The sequence below is a fragment of the Pteropus vampyrus genome, unplaced genomic scaffold, assembly GCF_000151845.1.
Source record: "Pteropus vampyrus isolate Shadow unplaced genomic scaffold, Pvam_2.0 Scaffold1, whole genome shotgun sequence".
In the NCBI taxonomy this organism is placed as follows: domain Eukaryota; kingdom Metazoa; phylum Chordata; class Mammalia; order Chiroptera; family Pteropodidae; genus Pteropus; species Pteropus vampyrus.
The window spans coordinates 35,237,589-35,261,064 of record NW_011888782.1 but is presented as its reverse complement, the minus strand read 5'-3'; the positions used below and the strand labels follow the sequence as shown (position 1 = coordinate 35,261,064).

Below are 23,476 nucleotides of genomic sequence, written 5' to 3'. Positions count from 1 at the left end.
ACTTTAAGTGCTGTGGCTGAGTTTCTAGTATGTAAAATCCAAAGAAGCTAACTAAAATAAATCGAAAAAAGTATTCCTTAGAGATGTTGGAAAATAATATAAATTTATGGTAGCTTTCACATACTAAGAGCTCCTCAAGTTTAGGAAGAATTTAAATATAGTTCCACTTAAATGAAAGTCTTTTGTTTTCACTGAACACTAAAACTTACATCTGCCACAAAATGCTTATGTTAAAGTGTTTTTACAGGCAAGTATTTTATTAATGCCACTTGCTTTAAAATGTCTCAGTTTTTCTTTATAAGTCTTTCATCTCAATTTTAGGGGAAAAATAGAGGTCATCAATTCAGTGGCTTTAAATGCTAAAGTCATATTCATTCCTCACAAAAGACAAAACCCAAAACTAACTTAGAAAGGAAAAAAAAAAAGTCCAATATTAAAGCTAGAAACTAATTTTGTGCCCAAATTTGAGGCCTTAAATATTCTCAGCTTGACAAACTTTGGACGGATTTCTTTCTGACTATAGGCCTCTGATCTCTCTTTTTCTTGAGTATTTACTTAAAATACATGTAATCGCAAATTATTTATCTGCCTCCTTTGAAATGTATATAAATTTCCTTAAAAGCCTCTTCACAGTTTGATGACCCAGGAATGTCTTTTGTAAGGACCTGGGTACTATTTCTTTGAAATGCAAACATGAAAGAAAGATAGTGCTACTATTTCCCAGTCTGCGTGGGAAATGAGAAGACTAACGTTAGTGGGTACCTTGTTCCAAACGGTATAACTACCTTTGTCAGGGAGATGAGAGAAAGTTTGCTTTTCCTTTGGATAAAGCCAACTAGCAAACACAAGTGGCCTACGATTACCCCAACCCCATCTCTAGAAAATGTTTTAGTTTTTTGTTTCCATAGAGTTAAGTTTATTTTCCTTCCTCTATTGCAAAAATCTTGAATAAAGTCTTCCTTGCCTATTTAACTTTGTCCAATGCAATTGACACCAGATGTATAGCTGCTAAAACAATGTTTTCCCTGAAGTTTGGTGTGGCCTTCTTTGGCCCCATCTTCTCCAGCTGGAATCAAAAAGTGGTATCTGAATTTGAGCAATCATATTAATATAGGTGACAAGGTGAAGCCATGGGCTGTAGAAACTAGAGAAATGAAATAAGAAGTGTCTAAGTCCCTAACACATGCAACATCATTCCAACCTTGTCCTATCTCCAACTTTTTTAACGTGAAATTTCTGTTTTAATTACACCATCATTAGTTTGAGCTGTCCATTACTTTCAGGTGGACTTAATCTAGCTAATATATTCATAAATATTGGCTTCTTTTGTTAACTTTTCTTTAAGAGGTAATAAGGAGAGCTAAAATAGTGTCATATAGGGTGAGGTGGAGTTGGCCAAGAGAGATATATTGATATTTTTATGTACTGAATCTGCTCCATAATATTCAGAATATTCTTAAAGATTAAAAGAAGCCAGTTTTCAGAAGTATAAATATTGAAATTTCTCACAAATGTGTAAACTTGTTTTTTTCTCCATTAAAAATTAGAATATTTTATATATGATTATGAAAACTAAATTTGCATAGTTATTGGTTATATTCACATGTACTGAGGAAATACAATCAAAAGAATAAAATCGTACCTTAAAGAGCACTTAAAAGAAAATATTTGGTGAGACATTTACCGATATTTTAAATAAATATTAAATAGCCTGTTTTTAAAAGACCAATAATTACTCTCTTGGTTATTTACACTTCATCAACTCTCTAAATCCTATTATCAAATAGTCAAGAAAAATATTACTTGTTACATTTTTAATTACCAAGCTGGTATCAGTCTGATCTAATTCAGACAACCTAGCCAACCTTGGAAGACAGGGTTCCAGCAAAGGTGAAAATCAAACGATCTGCACAGTCAACTTGGATACAGGAAAGAAATGGAGAAGAGCAGTGGTCAGATTTTAACCCGGGGGCAGGTCTGCAACCTCTTGTAAGGGACTTAGGAGAGCAAGGAAACTTGCTCCTCTTGCCAGGAGTGCCCCAGTGTCCCCCGCTCTGTAAGTTTTTAAATCTTTGATCACTTTAAGAAAGGAATACCTTTGCCTGTGTTAGTTGACATCTTTTGTCAATTTTGTCATTCTTACATTCTTTACATTCAATGAAGAATAGCATATTCCTCATTTGCAAAATCAGAATGTGGGAGATTAATGCTACATGCACCTTCTTTCACTGTTAATAATTAAATCCCATTCATCCCTTATTCCATTTCTGCATATAAAAATGAGGTCTTAGGCCTGCTTTTTACTTTTTATGTTAAGTAATCAAGTTAACAGAGCCTCACCTTAAAAAAAAAAAGTACAGTCTTCTAACGAAGGGAGTCAAAGAGATGAAGAGATGTTGCCTTCTTTCCTAAAGTTAGGTATTTGTTTAATACCTTAACAAATCAGACTGTTTGAATGTGTTTTATAATGCTTTCTGCTGCTTTCTCTGTTATAAAACATATTCGAACAGTCTGATTTGTTAAGGTATTAAACTGAGAACATTCTCAAGCATATCAATCTTGTTTCCTCTGCAACAAGGGGACCTGTGTGAATATTCATAACTGTTACCAACTTGTAGTCTTCTATTAATATAAATTTGTCCTTGAAAGTATGAGTTGAAGAAAAGTTTAGACTATTGCCATTCGCAGCAACAATAACCAAAAAAAAAAAAAAATTGAAATTCTGATTGGTTACGTTACTTGGCCTGATAATATGATTGTAACTCATATCTCAGTGTTTTTAAACAATATGAATACTTGTAAGATTTGTAGGTCATATCACAAAAGACATTTTTCTCTTCTCTAATAGGCATAACGGAAAAAAATGAAAACCTATGACTATAATTTCTCTTGTTTTAACAAAGAGATCGAGTTTACTAACTTATCAGAAATAATATTTCACAAATATTATAGAAATGGAGGAATAATTCACCCATATGAGCCTCCAAGTAATATATTTAAAACATAAGGATATAAATATTGACAGTAAAAAGATAAAAATATATATAATAAACAAATAACAAAAGAAAGCTGACATAGTTATATTAATGTTGGGCAAAATAAACATGAAAACAAAAAGCAATACTAGAGATAATTGCAGTTTATTAACTATAATAAATAAAATGAACATTTATTAGAAATATATAACAATTCTAATTTGTATGTACCTAATACCATATACAAAACCAAAATTTACATAACTACAAAGAAAAAGTATAAAAATAGGAAATTTAAAACACAACTTTCTCTGTACTTAAGAGATTAATAATTTAATGAGAATTTAGAAGATTTGGAACACTATATTAACACTAGTTAATTTGGAACTCTACATTAACAATGTAGGCCCAAACAAGATGGAGTCAGAGAGACCAAGCATTTTACTTGTTACAGGTTGTGGGTCATGAGCCTTACAGATCAATCTCATCTGACCTCAGGCAATCTCATTCATTTACCCCAGTGAGACATGATATGAAAATGTTTGAGAACTGGGATAATGGACTTGTATAGAAGACTATATTAGGTAACCAGACAGTATTTCCAAGAACACATGAAACATGAAAATTATTGACCACATTCTAAAACATAAATAAGTCTCATTGTATGTCAAAAGATCAAAACTACACAGACATATTACTTGCCAATTAAGTAAAATTGGAAATCAACTTTTAAAAAATAAATTGAAAAACCCATGAATTTAGAAATTATAAAAAACATTTTAAAATAATCTATGGTTAAAAGAAGAGATAATTAAAGTTAAAATTGAAAGTTAAAACCTGACTATAATTTCATCTACTTGTGAATTGTAGTTAAGTGATACTTTGAAGGAAATGTATAGTCTTAAATGCTTAAATTTAAAAAAATAAAATAAGGTGAAAACTGAAGCATTCACTATCAACCATAAAAAGATGGAAAATAAACATTAATAAGTCTAAACAGAGAAAGAAAACAAAGGAGCAATTAATTAAGTAGAAAAATAAAAAATAGAATTAACAAAGCCAAAGTTCATTCTTCAAAAAGGCCTGTCTGATCCTTGCCAAAATTCAACTGAGAGCAATTTTGCTCCTCTGGCCCCAGCCTTTCCTAGGGGACACTTGGCAATATCTAGAGACATACTGTGATTGGAAACACAGACTGAAGTGGGGAGTAATACTGGCATGCAGTGGACAGAGGCCAGAGATGCTGCTAAGCATCCTGCAGTGCACAGAACAGCTCCCCACAAGAAACCATCTGACCCCAAATGTCAAGGCATCGGATGCCAAAATGTACACATATTTAGACAAATGCAAAAATTCCTAGAAAAGTACAAATTACAAGAACTAACTCAAGGAAAAAAAAAAAAAAACAAAACAGAAAAACCAAATGGCACATAACCCTTAAAGAAACTGACTCAATAGTTTACAATCTTCCCATCAAAAAGGGGCACTCCACTGCTGGTAAATAGTGCAATATAGTTTGCTCTTTGACACAGGACTCCCATAAATACATTAGAATATAAGAAATGAAGTGTCTATACAACTTATATTGCAGCATTTTTATTGCAATAGCAAAAGTTGGAGAACAATAAAAATCTTGTTAAATGAAGTCTGGTACAGCCACTAAATAGAATAATATGAGACTGTAAAAAAGAATGAGAGCATGCTCTGCACATTGATGTGGAAAGGTTTCAGGAGATATGTTAAGATTTTTTTTTTTAAAGTGTGGTGTATAACAGTTTATAATGTATGCTGCTTTTTGAGTAAGAAAGTCAGGAGTGGAGAAATAAGAACTGACATATATTTATATAGATATGAATATAAAAGACTCCCTCTAAGGATGTAGAGGAGCCTCCAAAAACATAGAATAGAATTTCACATAACCCTGACAGATGAAGGCATGAAGCCAGAATTAATTTGATTTACACTAATAAAGCAATGTACCTTCTGTTGTCCCAGACTGTCATAGTACACATTTATACCTTCTATACTATGTTGGAACAATAACATTTTCAATAACTGATTGATCTTACATGAGCTTATTTAAAGACCAACTCTCCTCTAGATCGTACAATAAGAAACTTACCAGTTGTTGTGGAGACGGTTTGGAAGAAGAGTCGGAGACTGGAAATGTGTTATTTACATGGATAAGAGAGAAGAGGAATGGCCATGCTAGCATCCCCCACCCCTGTCTCCATGGCTATTTATTAAGTTTCCCTACAATGCTGGCTTCGTAATTTCTTAATAGTTACTATCAGGTTAGTAAATACAAGCTACAGCCAACTCCCAGATTCAGCCTCAAAGCCACCACCGTGTTCTCAGCTATTTCTTCTCAAGTATCTTTTTCTTATCCTCTAAAGTATCCTTTTCTAGTGCCTAGAGCAAGAAGTCTCGGAATCAGTCGGGCGTGTGCGCTCTCCCTGCAATGTGTCCTTGTGTGGAAGTCCACATCTGCTTCTGATGTCCTTGCTGCTCCAAGCATCAGACATTCTGCTAGGAAAATTCTGAACCGCAGGCGTTTCTTACAACACCAGTGAGAGAGGTTTATATTTTATTCAGGATCATGTAGCTGTCACCAGTTATTGCCTGCAAAGACCATCTGATGTACTCAAAAACATCAGTCCAAATGAGTAGGACTTATCTTGCAGAATGTACTTTCTTACCATTGGCCTATTGTCCAGCCCTCTAATTTTATACTAAAGAAATGATATGAAGTAAGCCTCTTTTGATGGAGGAAAGATGTCAGAGAGACAACTGAGTATTACAATGTGGAATGAGAAATAGAATTCATTTTTACATGTATTCACTTTTGCCAGAACTTAGTTGTTTGACTGCACTGTGACAGGCACAGTCTAGGTGCCGGAGTTATGATGAGGATGAATCATACATTCTTCATCCTCAAGAAGCTCTGGATTCAGAATAGTACCATCTACTCTTCATCACTGAATTATGTCTAAGAAGCCTATGGTTCTTCATTAGCAGAGGTTGGCAGAGCTGCACTCTTATCTCATTCTGTCTGCTGGACAACTTGGTGTTTCATTTCTGAGGAATTTATAGCCTCTTGGTGTTGTTAGAACCAGAGGGAAGGGGGAAAAGCAAACATATGGAGCATGACCTCTCTCAGGGCTTTTGTTTAATAATTACCCCAGATTCACCATGCCTCAGATGGCTCTGACAGTAAGTGCACTAAATATTAACAAAGCAATATAATAGAACTGACTTTTTAAATGTTGACATCATTGTATCCTGGTTATTTTATTTAGCTGCTGTTTATCAATATAAGTTGTACTAAATTGATACAAAATTTTGTCTTGAAAATTTTATTGGTCTCATGTTCTATCCAAGATAATTAAACAAGTAAGGATAATTAGGCAAATTATAGATGAAAAAAAGCATGGTAATTGCTTGTCATTCTACTCTCATCAGCAGATAATTCATCAGCTCGGACATACTACAATTTAATCTATCTCCTCTCAATTTGTAGTGTTGCATTCTCATCAAGGGAATTAAAAGCTTACTCAATTATAAAGGAAAATTTCATAAGGTAAGAGAACAGAAAAAGCTGAGCTACTTGTGTGTGCATTTTGCTTAATAGCACCTGTTTATGTGTCACCAACAAAAGGCAAACTCTGGCTCTATTTTTGGAGGTGTTCAATGAAAAGTAAATATATGTTTGCTTAGTAATCAATATCTTGTGTTCACTAAGGATAGGGAAATGATTTTAAAGAAAAGTGAAAACAAAAGGCTCTGTTAAAATTTCAAATTGGTTCCATTTCTCCAAAATTAAATGTACTCATATTAAATCATTCCACTGGTTCTTTGAGCTTTGGTAATGTTACCATGATTTATTCACAATAGCTTTTTCCTTTCATCTCTAAGTATGGGAGAAAAAGTCGACCAAACAACATAATAACAAACAGCTATTTGATGTGATAGACATTTTCTAGAGAAGAAAATATGCTTAATATTATTTTTCTCACTTTTTTGTTATGTTTTGAAAGCTGCTTGTCATGGGACAGTTTGTTTATAATGTATTTATCATGTTACATAAAAAGTGAGAGATTAAATAATAGATTTAATTAGGCTCTGTTTGTTAGAAACAGTTTTTCCTTGAGTAGGGCCAAAAAAACATTTCTACCCAAAACCCAGAATCCAAAATCCATACCGATTCCAAACTGCTGTCCCTTACCTGTCATTCTGGGCAGCAGTTGGTACTAACGTTTCTCCTTTGTTTTTGTATACTCCTGAGAGGGCTCAGGAAAGCACTGTAGTGGAGCCATAAGATTGGAGACACAGGACCTCTCCTACTCTCAAGAATTCTCAAAGGTTTTGTGAGGCCCTTCCAGGATATGCTGCAAAGCAAAGGATTTTGTCACTCTTCTGACAATACATAAACCTAAGAGGAAAGTCTTTCTGCTTGTTCTGCATTGAAATTCCATTTTATTTCAAAAATAAAAGTTCAGTTAAACCAAACTTTTGCTATTTATTGCATGGATGAAGGAGCTAAATCCTCTATTGGACAGAATGTCAAAAAAGTCAGCGATCTCTTTGATAAATACTGACTCATCATTTTGTCCCCATTTTTCTAAGGTGTGGGCTAAGTAGCTTGTTTGCCTATGCAACAGTCAAAGGTAGGATCTGAGGATTTTATTTTTAAATCTGTAAAATTTTTCATGAATCTACAAAGTTGCCTAGCATATTAGAGAAGAATCTACTCCTCTCTGGGCCTCTGTCTTGTCCAATTCCCACTTCTGAGAGAACTGCCCTGAGCAATTTGTCCAAAAGAGGTAGTCCCATATTATACCATTTGACCCATGGCTGACCGAAGGGTGCTCCATGGCTGCAAACCCATCATGTGATCTGTTATAAAAATTTTTCCAAGCTAAGGCATGGTGACAGTTCACTGGACCAATCAGATTCAATCTTGTTATTTTTTTTTAGCTTAGAGATTATTGAGAAAATCTTATAATTGGTAGTGGGGTTAGAATGAGAAAGGAAGGAAGAAGCAGGAAGAGAAAGAATCTATAAGAAATAAAATGGTGTAACACTAGAACAGGGATCCCTGTGTAAATGCATCTAAAGGAATATCTACTAGAGTTCATCTGTATCATCAGAGCTGCTGTCAATCAGAGCTCTTGCTGTGTCATGAAAGTATTTCTGTCTCAATGAAACCTAGATATGTATAAGTCATTTATTCATTCAACAGATATTTACTGAGCACTTAGTATTTGCTGGGCACTGTTCTTGATGTTGACAACACAGCAGTGAAATAGCAGACAAAACACCATGTCTCTCATGATGCTTATATTTCAATGGGAGAGGCAGAAAATGAACAAAACTAGACAAATTAGTAAGCTATATCTTATATTAGAAGTGAAATTGCTATGGGGAAAAAAAGCAAGAAGGGGGACCTGGAGTGAGGGTAGAGAGTGTGATGTATAGCTGCAGCTTTAAATATGGTAGCAAAGATCTGCAGGAGGTGAAAGAGCTATCCATGAGGATATCTGGGGCAAAAATATTCCAGACGAAGGAAAGAGCAGGTAGGAATGTGCCAACATGTGTGAAGAACAGCATGGAGGTCACTTATGGCTGCATCAGTATGAGTGAGGGAAGAATAGGAGGAAATAAGGTCAAAAAAGATAAGAGAGTACAGGATGTGTGGAGCCTTGTAGGGCATTGTATGAATTTTGGCTTTGGTAGTGAGAAGCCCTTGAAAGATATTAGGCAATAATCAAACTAATGTTTTAATAGAGTCTCTCTGGCTATTGTATTAAATATAGAGAGTAGGAAACCAAGGGGAAGGAGTCATAAGGTTATTGTAGTAATTCAGATGGGAAATGGGGGTGGTATGGACCACAGTGGTAGCAGTAATGAAGGCAAAAAGTGTTTGAATTCTGGGTACATAGTTTGAATGGGTCCACGATCTTTTCTGAGTCATTTAGATTCTTATCTACAGAACACAAAAAGAGAGTATTTGTTGAATAAAAAATGCAGTAATCAAAAAAATTATTGACTGGCTTCTGCTTTCAGGAAGGTGGAATAGATATACTTTTTCTTACTCTCTCACTAAGCACAACTAAAATTCCTGGACATTATATATAAGACAAATATAAGACGACTTGAAAGGTGGAGAGAAGAAGCAGACCAGCTAGGGATATAGAGTCCCAAGAAACAAAAAAATAGTGAGTTTCTTCTTACCTCATATGTCCCATACTTGGAAGTAAAAAAGCCAGCAACCCAAAAACATCAGTAAGTACAGACAAAACAAAACAAACAAAAACCTGCTCTTCTAGCCAAAAGACCAGGAAAAGGGCAACCTAGAAAGACAGAAAACTTTTGGACAATAACTGGTCAAATCCAGTCAAATACCATAGAAAAAACTGTGGCTCCACCTTCGCTTAAGCAAACAAGGGCTGAGTGAGAAGGCTAGACTTCCACACTCAGGAGGCCATAAGAAGCACCGTAAAACTCCTGCCAGAGTGGTGTCAAAGGCCAAGTAGGGAGCCAAGATTTTTACCTCCCTACTATCCCATCTGGTAATAAGGTCCTCCCTTCCATCCCATGGTGTCAGTGGAGATCACATAGGGAACCTGGGCTTCTACCTCTCACCTAGTCATAAGAGGCACTGCTTCTGCTCACCACTGGTGGTGTCAGAGGAGGCGTAGAAGAGTCAGGACACTTGGCGTTTCTCATCCGTAATGAGACCATTCTCACCCTAGAGTCAGTGGTGACCCTCTGGAGAACCAAAACTCACCCAACTCAGCACTAACAAGGACTTCCCACCTGCCTGCACGTGTCAGTGGAGGCTGAGTGGAGAACCTCAATGTCTACCTGCATGTAGTAATCACCAAGCAGTGCCCCCCCATCCCCCACACCCCATTGCCAGGGCGCTGAGAGAGAAAAACAAAACAGAAGGTTGAAATAAGATCCAGAATCTCATAACATAATACTGAAATGTCCAGGTTTGAATATAAATCACCATCAGATCAAGAACCAGGATGATCTGAAGCTAATGAAATAAGATTGTCAATAGATGCCAACAACAATGATCTGAAAAAGATTTTAAAGGAGCCATGATAATAAACAATTAGAAAAAAGCCATAGAAAAAACTGTGGCTTTTTTCTAATTATTTATTATCATGGCTCCTGTCAATAAACAATTATTAATGGGCTTAAAACAAATTAAAAAATAGAAACAGAAGATATGAGGAAAAAAACAAAGAAATTTTAGAACTCAAAATGAACCCTCCATGAATGGGCTCAATAGCAGAATGGAGAAGATAGGAGAAAGAATAGGAGAGTGAACTAGAAGATTGAACAAGAGAAATTACCCAGTACTTTTTGAACAAAAGAGAGAAAATAGACTGAAAAAAAGATGAACAGGTGTCAGGAATCTGTAAGATTACTACAGAAAATCAAAAATTAATGTCATTGTTATCTCCAAAGGAGATAATCTCCAGAGAATTCTGCAGCATTTAAAAAGCCGGTTCCAAATGGTCATGTACTGTATGATTCTATTTATATAATATTCTTGAAATGACAAAATTATGCAACTGGAAACAGGTTAGTAGTTGCCAGGAGTTAGGGAGAGGATGCATGCAAGTGGGAAGTGGGAGGAGGCTCTCAAAGGGCGAGGTGGTGCAAATATTCTGTAGCTTGACTGTCACAGTCAATGTCTGGTTGTGATATTGTATGATAGTTATGAAAAATGATACCACTGGGTAAAGGGTACCCAGAATCTCTTTGTATTTTTCTTACAACTGCATGTGAATCTATAATTATCTCAAAATAAAAAGTTTACCCAAAAGCAAGTACTACATGAAAATCGATGTGCCTGGCTTTGTTAACTTTGTCTCCTTAGTGTCTATCTCAGTTTGGCAGATAATAGGTCCACGATAGATATTTTATAAATGGAAGAATAAATTAATGAATGACTCTGTCTCTGCTCACTTTATCAAGTCTACTGTCCTAGCAGCATAAGCCTCATGGACTTATCTTTCTGCCTAGATATTTATTTTACTGGGCAGTTGGCTCGATGGGGGCTATGGCTACATAAACATGGATGTATATTTTCCACTTCATTTCATTTCATAAGTTTAAGGTATCTAGCTCTACCTGGGGTGGTGGCTGTTGCTACTGCCTCCTATGATTTAAAAAATGAAAACAAATTAAAGTTTTTTTAAAAACTTGGTATCCACTCAGTTGGAAATAATGCAATTGTGCAAAATAACTTTGTATCCTACTTAGTATAATTTAGATTCAGTTAGAAACTTTCTTTTATTTGAACTACAAGGCCATTAGTCTGTTTTAGCATATGACTTCTTCAGCCAAAAGGTTAGCCTAACAAATCATAGAGAAAATAATTGATTTTCTATTATAGCACCTGCATTTTAATGTTTTATGATTTAAAACAAGTCACACATTCTATTTTTCTCACTTGCTATGACCTTAGCATTTTAAATTGCTATTCAGCCAGTATACAATGTCTACTAGTTATGACCACACTAACTTTGTTGAAATGCATTTCTGCCTAAAAGAATGTTGAAAATACTGAATAATTTTCAAAATAGAAAACAAGCAGCGTGTGTGTGTGTGTGTGTGTGTGTGTGTGTGTGTGTGTGTTTTAATGGATGATCTTGCCCTGTGCTGAAAAGTAATACATTTTCTAACTTTAATCGGGACAGAGGGCAGTGTAGAGAGCTACTTATTTTCATTTGTATAGACACCAATTATTTTACACAGAGAGGTCATTGAACTATCTGTAATATGTTAATCATGTTGGGCATTCACTGCTCATGCACAAATTTTGCATTTTTTTTTCCAAAAAGAATCTGGGAGAAAACAAGAGGGAGAAACCATAGCAATTTAATATTTTTATGTAGGAATTGCATTTCTTACACAATTACCTTGATTGTCCCCTGCCTACAAGACACATTCTCCTACATCTGGTCTTACCTTGCTTAATCACCTGTCCTAACCCACCTCATAATAATTTGGAGAATAGATTAAAAAAAAAAAGCGCAAATATTTAGGCCCTCAAAAATTGTGGTTAGATTACAAACTACCTTTACAGGAAAAATCCAATTAACAGAAATAAAATTCCAAAGTCAAACTGTTTTGCTTTCAACAATGTCTTTCTTAAATTACTACTGAACAAATTGCTATATCTTCTTTATATAATGTTTTATACATTTCTTGCTTATCAAAAATGTAAGCCACCTAAACAACCTTTTCTCCAATGAGCAGTATCGAAAAAAGATTAAAGTGACTAGTTCTTCAGGTGGTGACTTTATACTTTTGCAGCTCACTTTGTGTAATTAAATTATACACAGACAATTTTTCCATATCCATACTTATATGGGGATTTTTGGTAACACAGATTATGTTATAAACAAAATGTCTGCATCATAAATAAAATATCTGCCTCATTTATTTTTTGTTCAGTTTCAAATAAGCTTTTTTTAAAATTTTTCTACAAATGTATATGTTACTTCTTAGCTTTATCAACTGTAATTATATCTGTGGGAAATTAAGTTTGATATGGCTAGGTAGTAAACTGTTCATATTCAAATCACCATCATTTTTCAGGCTTAATGTTTTTTTTTGTCTTGTTTTGTTACTAATACAATAATATTATTATTTAAAATTGTACCAAACAGAAGGTCTAATAATATCTTTCTAAAGAGGTGATGGACAAGAATAAATATTCCCTGAATATTAGCTCTTAGTAGGGTTTTTAAATGTGGTCAAAAAGAAATTATACTGAGTAAAAATCACCAATCATAAAAACTTAATCAAGAATTTATTTAAGACTGTTAGGTGATTAAATTAACATATTTGATTTTTAGAAAGAATGCAGATATATTTCAGTAATGTTTTCTGTAGTCTAGAGGGCTACATCTGAAAGGAATTTGTAAGGTAAAGGATTTGTAATAATATCTATGATGAAGATGTGTTACACTTTAGAAAATATAAAAAAAGCAGAGTTTGTTATTATAATTTTTTTGAGACTATTCTGCCTTTACCTCCATTAACTGGTGTAATTAATGTCAACATATACTATAAATATTATAAAGCGGTATAAATGACATTTGAAAAAAATGTTATGGGTGTTTTTGGGGGGGCAGGGGAGGGGAGGGGAGGGAGTGGCTATTGGTAACCTCTCATTGCAGTCTTTGACTCAAACTCTGGACAACAATATTTCCCTGCAGATTCATGTTGCTCATTAAGTGAGGTCTGGGTGACTCCATATGATAATCATCACCACAGCCTGTAATTGGCCTTCAGGAAAGAAAGAAGAAAAAAATTATGCACATTAATCTATCTATTCTATTGCTTGCTGGAAGCGGGCACTGCAATTAAAAAAGAAAAGGAAACACAGGAGAGAGTGAAGAAAGGCATGCTGAGTAAGTGGCCTCAGATCTAGCTTTACATAGAGGTAGGATCTTTTCATTCATTCATTCAAAAACTATTAAGCAGTACCTGCTACTTGCCAGCTCGATGATAAACCGTGGGATAGAATGGGTGAAATAAATAATCATACAAAGAATTGTAAATCAGTGACTATAAAAAAAGAGAAATAAAGAATCTTATTAGGGAACTTGGGGACATTTCCCAAAGACAAGTCATTTGAGTTAAAATTTGAAGGAGGGGGATACTGCATGAATAGGAGAAGAAAATTTTTTTCTTAGCTTGGGTACAGCAGAACAAAGGCCCTATGTCAAAAAGAAGCATGGTGAAGGGAAACTGAAAGAAGGACAAATGTCCAGTGCGGAGAAAGCACAAGATATCTGAAGGGAATCCTGGAGATAAGTGATAATACAGGAGTGACTGGTGTTTTTTCTTCATTTTCATATTCTAAGGAATGTTATACAGAGATGGATCTAAGACCGTTATCACAAATAACTTCCTAACAGAGTGACCTAAAGACTGGATGTGCTTTCAAGGAAGAATATTATTCTTTTGCTTGAGATGTTCATGTATAAACTTGACAAATGGGTTAGCTGCCTGAAGCAGATGTGGTGGATTAATGTTTAATTATACAGTAGCTGATAAGTTTGCCATTCTTGATATTCTTTATTATGCTGTGAACATTCTCCTGTTTAATGGGCACCATTTGTTGCCTCAGTAGGTATGAAACAAAACAGTAGAAGAATGACTCTTGGTTCTCAAAAGCCAAGGCAAAGAGCCTTGAAGATCTCAGACCATACAAATTTTGTCCTAAACAACATTTGGAGACTACTTGGGAATATATATGAAGAACTAGGCTATAGTGTCCCAAATTAAGTAAAGATTCTTTAGCTTCTTTAGAAGGAGAGAGTTTACTATAAAATAATAAAGTTAGAAGTTGAGATTTCTGAAAATTATCTATGCTCTGACCATTTCGGATACCTGGTCCCTACCTCTAACCTGGTCCAAACCCAAGCTAAACTTTGATAAGGAAGGGGAAATCAAGAGCAGGGTAACCCAGTGATACCAATACCCCACCCCCAATTCTTGAGTATAATCCAGGACAATGAAAGGCCTTTAATTTCTCCCATGTCTTAAAGCAGCAGTAGAGAAGACGCAGTTTCCATGGCCCCAAGTGGGTCAGGAATAATGTAATCTATTTAATGCTCTGGGAAGCACTTGGATATAGCACGGCAACTTGAAGAGGTTTTTCGATGGGAACAAAAACATGTATCTATAGCTTGGGAGAACCAGAAGGGCAAGGTCATCAGAATGTACTGTTCACTGTACTAATTAGTTGCTACAGACATCTAATTTGAATATCTGTGCCTATGCCATTTTGATTTTTAGATATTAAATATATTTTGATGATTAGCCCAAATTACTACAGAAGTCAACTGGATATATGGCAACACACACCAGATCTCATCCTCTCATATTTTACTCTATAAATTCCCTACACAGGTGAAAGAAAGAATGGAAAAGAGTTCTTAAATTGAGATTACATATTCATTACCTACAAGAATGGTAATCACAATATAGAATTTAAGTTCAGTTATAGAAAAGTAACATTACACTACCACGCATCTGACTATGTAGACTGAGTCATATATATAAATCGGTATATATAGATATAGACATACACACAAACACACACTCCCCAGAGTTTGTAGCAACATGTAGTAGCTTTTCATGTAGATTTTCTTTTTGTGACACTTATTAATATGAGACAGGTAATACTGAATCAGTACTTTGTTTATAATCTAAAACAAAATTCTCTTCCCCTTAGGAGAGATAAAATAACTTATCTGAGAGCAAAATAAATTCAAAATATAAATATAGAGAAGTAAGTGACAACAAAACCACTGAGCGCAATCAACTTGAAAATTCTAGAATTCTCCTGGTAAATATTATGTAGGTGTCAAGACTCCACAAGGATGTTGTTTGTTTTATACAAAGTTTCCACCAAAGTCATAGCCCTATTCTCAGAAGCATCTCAAACCTAATGAACTGCTCACTAGAATAGAACTGCCTAAATATGATCTACTTAAAAATCAGCCATAATTAGTTTAAGTCAGAGAACATTGGCAAGCTGTCCACTGCCTCCGAGCTTGGCCGTCAGAACCATTTCAACTGAAACACATCACCAAAACAGGTACATATATCTCTTTGTCCACATCTGGTTGGTCCCTGATGCATACTTCTACTGTTTTTAATATTTATTTTCTTACAGTTAAGCATTAGGGAAAGAAGTATAGGAACAAGCTGTAAAAGTTAAAATAGGAAAATATTTGGTGAGGTCGACATTTCAGGAGTACAGGCTGGTCAGGGGGCCATAGAAAGTTGCATTCATCAAACTTTCTAATTTCAAATTTGTTATTTACTTTACCCCAGAGGCCATACTGTAGGGTGCAGAGCTAGGAATACAATTTGTCTTTTGACTTTAAACCGAGGTTATTTCTACTGCGCCAAACATCCTTTAATTATATTCTATAACATGGTATCCCGGAATGATTTGAGAAGCTCGATAGAATGGTGTCCTCACTCTGCCTGGTACACAGTTTTTCACCAAATGAACTGAGAATATGAGAACAGTGGGTAAGACTAACTCAGCTGAATGGCAGATCAGTAAACCTACAAATAACAATAAATGGACAGAGAAGAATAATTCGAATTATAGGAATTGAGAATCAAATACCACTCATACCTAGTTTCCCTTTCCATAGTATTCTTCCTTCATATAGATACATTTTCATATTTTTAATAGAGATGGTATATCAAGAGTCTTTTTCAAGATCTGACACACTTATCTCCTTCCAATCTTGTAATGAAAATCAGGGATTGATGTCAGTAGAACACAGAAGCCACACTGATTTATACATAAAATTGTCCATCTTATTAATATTTTGAAGTGATCAGGACAAGATTTCTTACAAATAAGAAGAAAACCATAGCAATACATGAAGACCTTAACAAAAAAAAAAAAAAAAAAAAAATTCTGAAAATCTTGCAGGAGTGCCTTCCTTTAGTTCAAATGATGACGGAACTGCCTTAATTTCCACACCTTTAAGCTACCTGATGAAGTTGTGAGTGCAGATAAAGAAGCTGTGAAGGATATATTTTCCCCCTGGTTAAAAAAAAAAAGTGACTGATCAAAAAGGCTACCCTTTCTTTTTAATTTTGAAGAAGATTGCCTCTACTGGAAGCAAATGCTCTCAAGGTTGCACATTGAGTCAGGGTTTAAGGCTGCAGGGATCAACTGATTGCAGTTGGAGATTTAACTGATTAGTATTTTTATTACAATTGTTGTTGGTTTTATTGGTGCTCTACTTACTGGCATTGGTTTTGAATAGTTCCCCTTAATTCTATTTTTTTCATAAGCCTAGTTATTTTTCATGTACAATTTTGCAGAACATGTAGCTTTTCAGGAATACACATATCACAATAAAACAGAAAGACTAATGCCACAGTCGGGTTCTTGGAAAAGCAGACAATGAAACAGAGTATTTAGTGTACAGAATGTTTAGTGGAGAAGACCTTTAACAGTAACACTTGTGGAAGGAGAGCGAGAGAGAAGCTGGGCAGAGAGAGAAATCAGCTGTGATGTAGGCTGAACTGCCTCAGCGCATTATTGGACTGAAATGGCTGGGGCTTTATATACCACCTCTGATCAGTTATTGAATGTGGGTCACTCACTCTTATCACCATGAGTGTGACCTTGAATGAGGCAGTTCTCAGCAGCTGAAGCAATTCAAGAAAGTGCTGACAATTGGGGATTGTCTGCTGCTAATACCCTGAACTGCTAGGGCAAACAATTTTCATGTCCTTGAAGAAGAATCTGGATAACATCTTCATGTCCTCTATGTCTAGAATTATAAATAAAACTAGAGACTCCCAACCCCCAACCCTGTAATTAATCATTCTTAGGGTTTTGGTGTATATTCTTCCAGGTCTTTTTCTATGCATCAGTTTACTGTTTTCTCTGTGTCTGGTACAGGTATGTGAGAGTATTTATGGTATTATACTGTAGGTTTTGTTTGATAACTTTTTCATTCACCAATACGACTTAGAGGTCTATCTTCTGTGACTCTATTGGACTTAGCATCTCCCTAACAATAATCCATTTATGTGAGTATTGTTGAAGGAAATGCTATTTGCTAGTCTAGTTACCTATTCTACCCTTCTTCCTTCCTCCTTATTTTATTTCCAGAGACAATGTGCTCAGATAAAATGATACATTTTCCAGGCCCTTGGAGCTAGGGTGACATGTGACACAGTGCTAGCCAACATAAAGAAGGTCACTATGTGTTGCTTCCAGTAAAGTTCTTCAAGTGCTAGGGACTCAGTATTTTGCATATTCCCTTCTCATATCCCTTCCTTGCAGAACAAAGTCATGATACCCAAGGAGATGTGTCAGGAACCTCCTTGAGAACAGGTAAATGGAAGCAAGACTTAGGACAACAGAACAGAAAGATAGAAAGAGCCCAGGACGCTGATGATATTGTGTGTCTGCTGCGCCGGCCCTGAACAAACTACCTCCCAATTCTGCAGTGCGAGAAAAAAATAATCTTCATTGGGCAAGACATTCTAAGTTGAGTTACCTATTATGTGCACCAGAAACCAACCCCTAACTAATGTAAGTATACCGTAGTTTACTTACCTATTCCAAATCGATAGACAGTTGTTTTCAACTTTTCCTCTTCCAAACAAAGCTGCAATAAGCATCTGAGTATACGGCTCCTTGGCCATATGTGTGAATGTTTCTCTAGAGTAGATTCAGAATAGAGGCATTCCTGGCATGAACATGTTGTTTTACCCAGAGTGACTCGAGAGATAATAATATGTCCTCCTCGAGAAGTGATGAGAGCTTCTCTTTGCTTTCATCTTCCCTCAGTATTGATCTTGATATTATTATTTTGTATTTTTCCTAATCTGATGGCATTATTATTTTATTTTGCTTTTTTTCTGACTACTAGTGTGGCTAAACATCATTTCATGTGTTCGGTGGATAATTATGTTTTTGAACTTTGCACATTTTTTCATTTGATTGCTTTTCTTTTTCTTACAGATTTTTAGAATTTTTTTATTTGACATTTAACTTTCTCTTTAATATCACATTTAAATTTATGATATAAAATTAAATTTTGGAATTTTATCAATTATTTCCTTGAGTTTAACATTGGTTAATAATGCTTTAGAATTTGGTTTCTACGATAATTATAATTATGAAAGTAATTTCTTCAATAAAATTTTACTGCCTTGGACCAGTTGAAACAAACCAGATTGAATTAGGAGGAAAATTCAATTTATAAACAAATATAAACCGGTGACTATCAAATTGTATTAATAAACAAATGTTCGTTATGGTCCTTCACAATTAAAAAGACATTCAAAATTAACACTCTAATTGCTTAACTTCTAATAGATATTCTTGCATTGTTTTGAAAATATTTTATATTTTCTATATTCCAGAATTTCTCAAAATTTCTACAGGGCATTTTTGGGGAATTTTGCCTGAAAATTTATAATATTATTCAGTTTAGTTCAATGTAACAAAAAACATTTATTGAATGTATACTAAGTGAAATAGGTCATGACAAGATTTGCAACAATATGGATGGAACATGGGGGCATTATGCTGAGTGAAATAAATCAGACATAGAAAGACAAGTACCCTGTGATCTCACTATATGTGGAATCTAAAAAAGCCAAACTCATGGAAACAGAATAGAATGATAATTGCCAGGGGCAGGGGATTGGGGAAAATTGGACATGTTCAAAGGGTAAAAACCTCTTGCTATAAGATGAATAAATTCTGGGGATAATATATAGAATGGTGACTATAGTTAGTGTAACTTAACTATATGGTGACTATATTATATACTTGAAAGTCTTTAAGAGAGCAGATCTTAAATGTTCTCACCATATACCCACCCCACCTCCACACACAGAAATTGTAATTATGTGAACTGATAAAGGTGTTAATTCACTTTATTATGGTAATCACTTCACAATGTGTGTCGTTTTTACCTTGTATACCTTAAAATTACACAATGTTATATGTCCAAGACAATAAAACTGGGGAAAAGAAACCGTGGCAATGACACATAAAATAAAAAGTCAATTGCAAAAATATTGAAAGGATGCTTGTAATAATTATAATAGCGTTTATTGTGTACTTACAATATATACCCAAGCACAATGCTAAATTATTTACTTTCAGTAAGGAGAAAGTAGTTGTAAATCAGAAATTGTCAATCAAGATATATATTTATCTTTGACATAGAGTTGATCTTGAAATCCTCTGTATGAAATTCATGAATCAAATAATCAGAATATTTTATCAATTTCCTCTCTAAATCCCCAGAAAATTTCATTTTACTATATGCTTAGTAAATAATATTGGGTCATATAAGTTTGAAAGTGAACTTCGATTTAGCAAGGATTAAATTTTTCATAAATTTTGCAATTTTTAAGATTCTCTAGAGTACAGATTAATGTTCATTGTATCTAGGTCAATCATTTGGGCCTGCCAAATTAATCTTGAACTTGAGGTTCTGCTTTGTGGAGGCCAGGCAGTTGCAAGTGATCTCAGTTACTGCTGGGTATGGTTTGAGAGGGTCTTAGCCATAAATCTGCACCCATAAGATCCTTGAGTTTTCCAGCTCCATTAACCATCACAACCTTTCAACATGACTCTTAACTGTAACTTTCTTTTGGAGAGTACAGTGTGTTATGATCCAGAAGTATGAGATTTAGGATGAAAAGCATATACTCAAGGTTTGGTTTGGAGACTTAATGACCTAAGGTCTCAAAATTATCTGAGCTTTAATTTCTTAATCTATAAAGTAGAAATTGTAATAAAATCTTCCTCACATAGTTTCTGTGAGGTTTAACTAGATAACAGTGTGAAAGTTCTATATTAATTGGAACATTCTATACAAATGCTGTTATTTGTTGTTGCTGAATTAAATTGAGTTGAATCAATTCCCTTTCAAAGTATTTATTTTGCCTTGGTGGCAAAGAGAAGCATTGAGGTCTGTGTGTGCCTCTTTTATGGTGGCCCTTTGACAGTCATGAGAAGTCTTGTTAAAAGTATGATTATATCTATATCTACATTTACAAGTATATATTCATCAACGTATCTCTGTATCTATATGGACACTAGCATATCTATGACCTATGCTGACACAGTAACTCAGAGAGATTTCTGTCCAGGGGAAAAGGTCAGGATAATGGACAATCCTTGGTACTGTGAGAACTTTGTCCCAAAGAGAAACTCAGTTTGATGAATGAGGACATATTATATAGAGAATTCCTTTTGCTAGGTTACAGGAAGGCTTAGCCCCTAGAAGTGGCTATAAACTCAAATGCCCAGGGTTAGGCAGATCATTTTGATTAGTGAAATTGCCTAGGCATATTAATAGAGAGTGGTGGAAGCTGTGACAAACTGAGAAGCACAATTTTTTGTCTAAAGGGGGCAGTTGCTGTCAATAGCTGCCCAATATTTCCACGGTCTTCTTACTTTTCGAGAGAAGATAAAAATCTAGAATTTATGAGATTTTTCCCCTCCAATTTTGAAATATACCATGGATATCATATATGATTGTATCTGGCTCATGAACTTCTTATTTGGGATTCATGGATTACAACCAATACAGGCAGAGAATTACTTCCTTGTCTTTTGCCTCTAGGGTCACAATTAAATCTTAGTCCTTTGGATTTTCACATCCCAATAGTGAAGCAAGGACTGTCTAGTAGGAGTCAGTAAATGGGCTGCCCATCAGCTGGATCAGTGGTAGCAATCTTGGCTGCACATTGAAATCATCTGAAGAGCTTTAAAAAATACTGTTGTCTGGGTCCCAGTGCCAGAGGTTCTGGTTAACCTGTCCTGGGTTGCAACTTGGGCATGGAGTTTTTTAAAAAACTCCCAAGGAGATTCTAATACGTAGTTGTGATCATGGAAGTGATGAAGGGAAATTGAGAGCTTGCCCAACGCCTAGACCAGTGGTTATGACAATTAAATGCAAAGAAGAAGAAAGCAGATACCAGATATCACAACTTATTATAAGTAATTAAGAGTTTGAAATTGATGTGGGGATAGACAAATAGAGCAATAAACTATTTTTAGACTCACAGAAAAGTTGCAAAAATAGTACAAAGAATTCCCTTATATCAGTTATCCAGTTACCCCTAATATTATCATCTTGTGATTGATTTTGAAAAGAAACTTTAAATTTGACATGTAAAATTGTTTCTGTTTTCTTTTAATATGTGGTGTCATTTTTTTATCCTATGACCTTGAAAACTTTTCTTTGTGTTTGCTTATCACAAATCAGCTGTATTTTCTATTTTGCAAATTTTTGTAATTTTTTTTTATCCTAATAATTTCTCAGTCTTTGGACTCTTCGTGGGGTTTTTTTTTTTTAATAAACTTGTCTGAAGTTTTATATTTTTGCTGTGTTAGTTTGTTGTCACACTTATACAAATGAATTCAACTTATTTTTCATTTAAATTTTGATCCAATAGTTTAGTTTAGATTTTTAAGAATTAGTTTTTAAGTATTTAAAAATCATATTTTTAGAACCATTTTGCTTTCTATGGTGATAAAGCATTGTATTCTTTGAGAATATATTTTGAATTCTGAAAAGATCCAGAAGTAATTTGTAGTCAAGTCAAGGAGCCAGAATACAGATAAACAGATATCATTTTGATGAGAAAATGGACAAACCAAAAAACGGAATTGTCATACAGCTGTGATTATAATACAATGATAACATTATGATTTTTTCGTGTGATCAAGCCAATTTCAAATGCATTTTTTAAATGGCAGCATCAGTTGGATTATATGAGCTCCCATGAAAACTAATTTGAAGAATAATAAAAGAAATTATTTCCCCATTATGACTTTTGTGACAAAATAAAGTGTTCATGGAGTAGAAGATTCTGCAAGGAGAATAAAAAGAACTCTGTAAGCTCTGTCACTATTAGAGTCTACAATCACTGGCAAGTTTTATAACTTCTTTATTTGTTCAACAAATATTTGTTGAGGATTACTATGTGCCAGGCTCTGTTGTAAGTGCTGGAGATGTAAATCGCTTTGCCTTATGTAATTTGTGTTTTAATAGGGAGAGGCAAAGAATAAAGAAAATAAGCAATAACCTGGTAGGTTAGAAGATAGCTAATATTATGGAATTATGTCAAAAAAAATACATAAGGAGTGTAGGGTGAAGAAAACGGACATTAGCAATTTTAAATAGGTAGTCAGGGGAGGCCTCACTGAGAAGGTGACAATTAAGCAAAATCTTAAAGAAGGTGAGAGAAAAATGCATATTGATGACTGGGGAGAAACATCCCAGGCAGAGAGAATAGCAGGAAGGAAGTCTCAGAAGAGGGCTATGCTTGGTGTGTTTTTGGAAGAGAAAAGTAGAGTGAATGAGGGTGAGAGTAGCAGCAGAGAAGGTGAGAAGCGGAGAGGAGAAGGGCAGATATCTAAAGGCCTGAAGGCCACTCTAACAATTTTGCTTCATCTCAAGTGAGAATAGAAGCCACATGAGAGTGACGTAAGCATCCTTATACTTTAGGTGGATCACTCTGGCTGCTCTATTGAGAATAGTTTGTGGAAGGGCAAGAGTGGAAGCAGAAAGACTATTAGGAGGTTGCTATGATAATGCAGATGAGAAATAATGGCAGCCTAAAGCAGGCTGGTAGTGTGGTAACTTGGTAGAGAAAGAGGTTATTTTCTGGTTATATTTTTACTTTCATATATTTATCTAAATAAGATATATTAAATGATGATTATAATATATGAATTATCTTAATGGATCATTATTAGTTTTGGTATTACATTTCTTAATATTCTCATTAAAAGTATAAAATGTTACAGAAATGTAAAGTTTATGATCAAAAGGAGTGAATATATGGGCTGAAGCATATGACCAGGTATGCAGTCTAATTATAGGACTTTTGCCTGAAAGTAGATGAGGACTCATTGTCATTTTAAGAGCATGGGGAAA

At 34.7% G+C, this 23,476-nt stretch overlaps 1 long non-coding RNA gene across 1 annotated transcript in view; it reads right to left on the bottom strand.

Annotated features, from left to right (window-relative positions):
• The window catches only part of LOC111734649, a 67,715-nt gene extending 61,966 nt beyond the window's left edge, over nucleotides 1-5,749 (bottom strand). The window contains exon 1 of the long non-coding RNA XR_002778538.1: nucleotides 5,098-5,749. This is a non-coding gene — a long non-coding RNA (uncharacterized LOC111734649). The remainder of the gene's footprint in view (nucleotides 1-5,097) is intronic.
• Nucleotides 5,750-23,476: the final 17,727 nt, after the last annotated feature.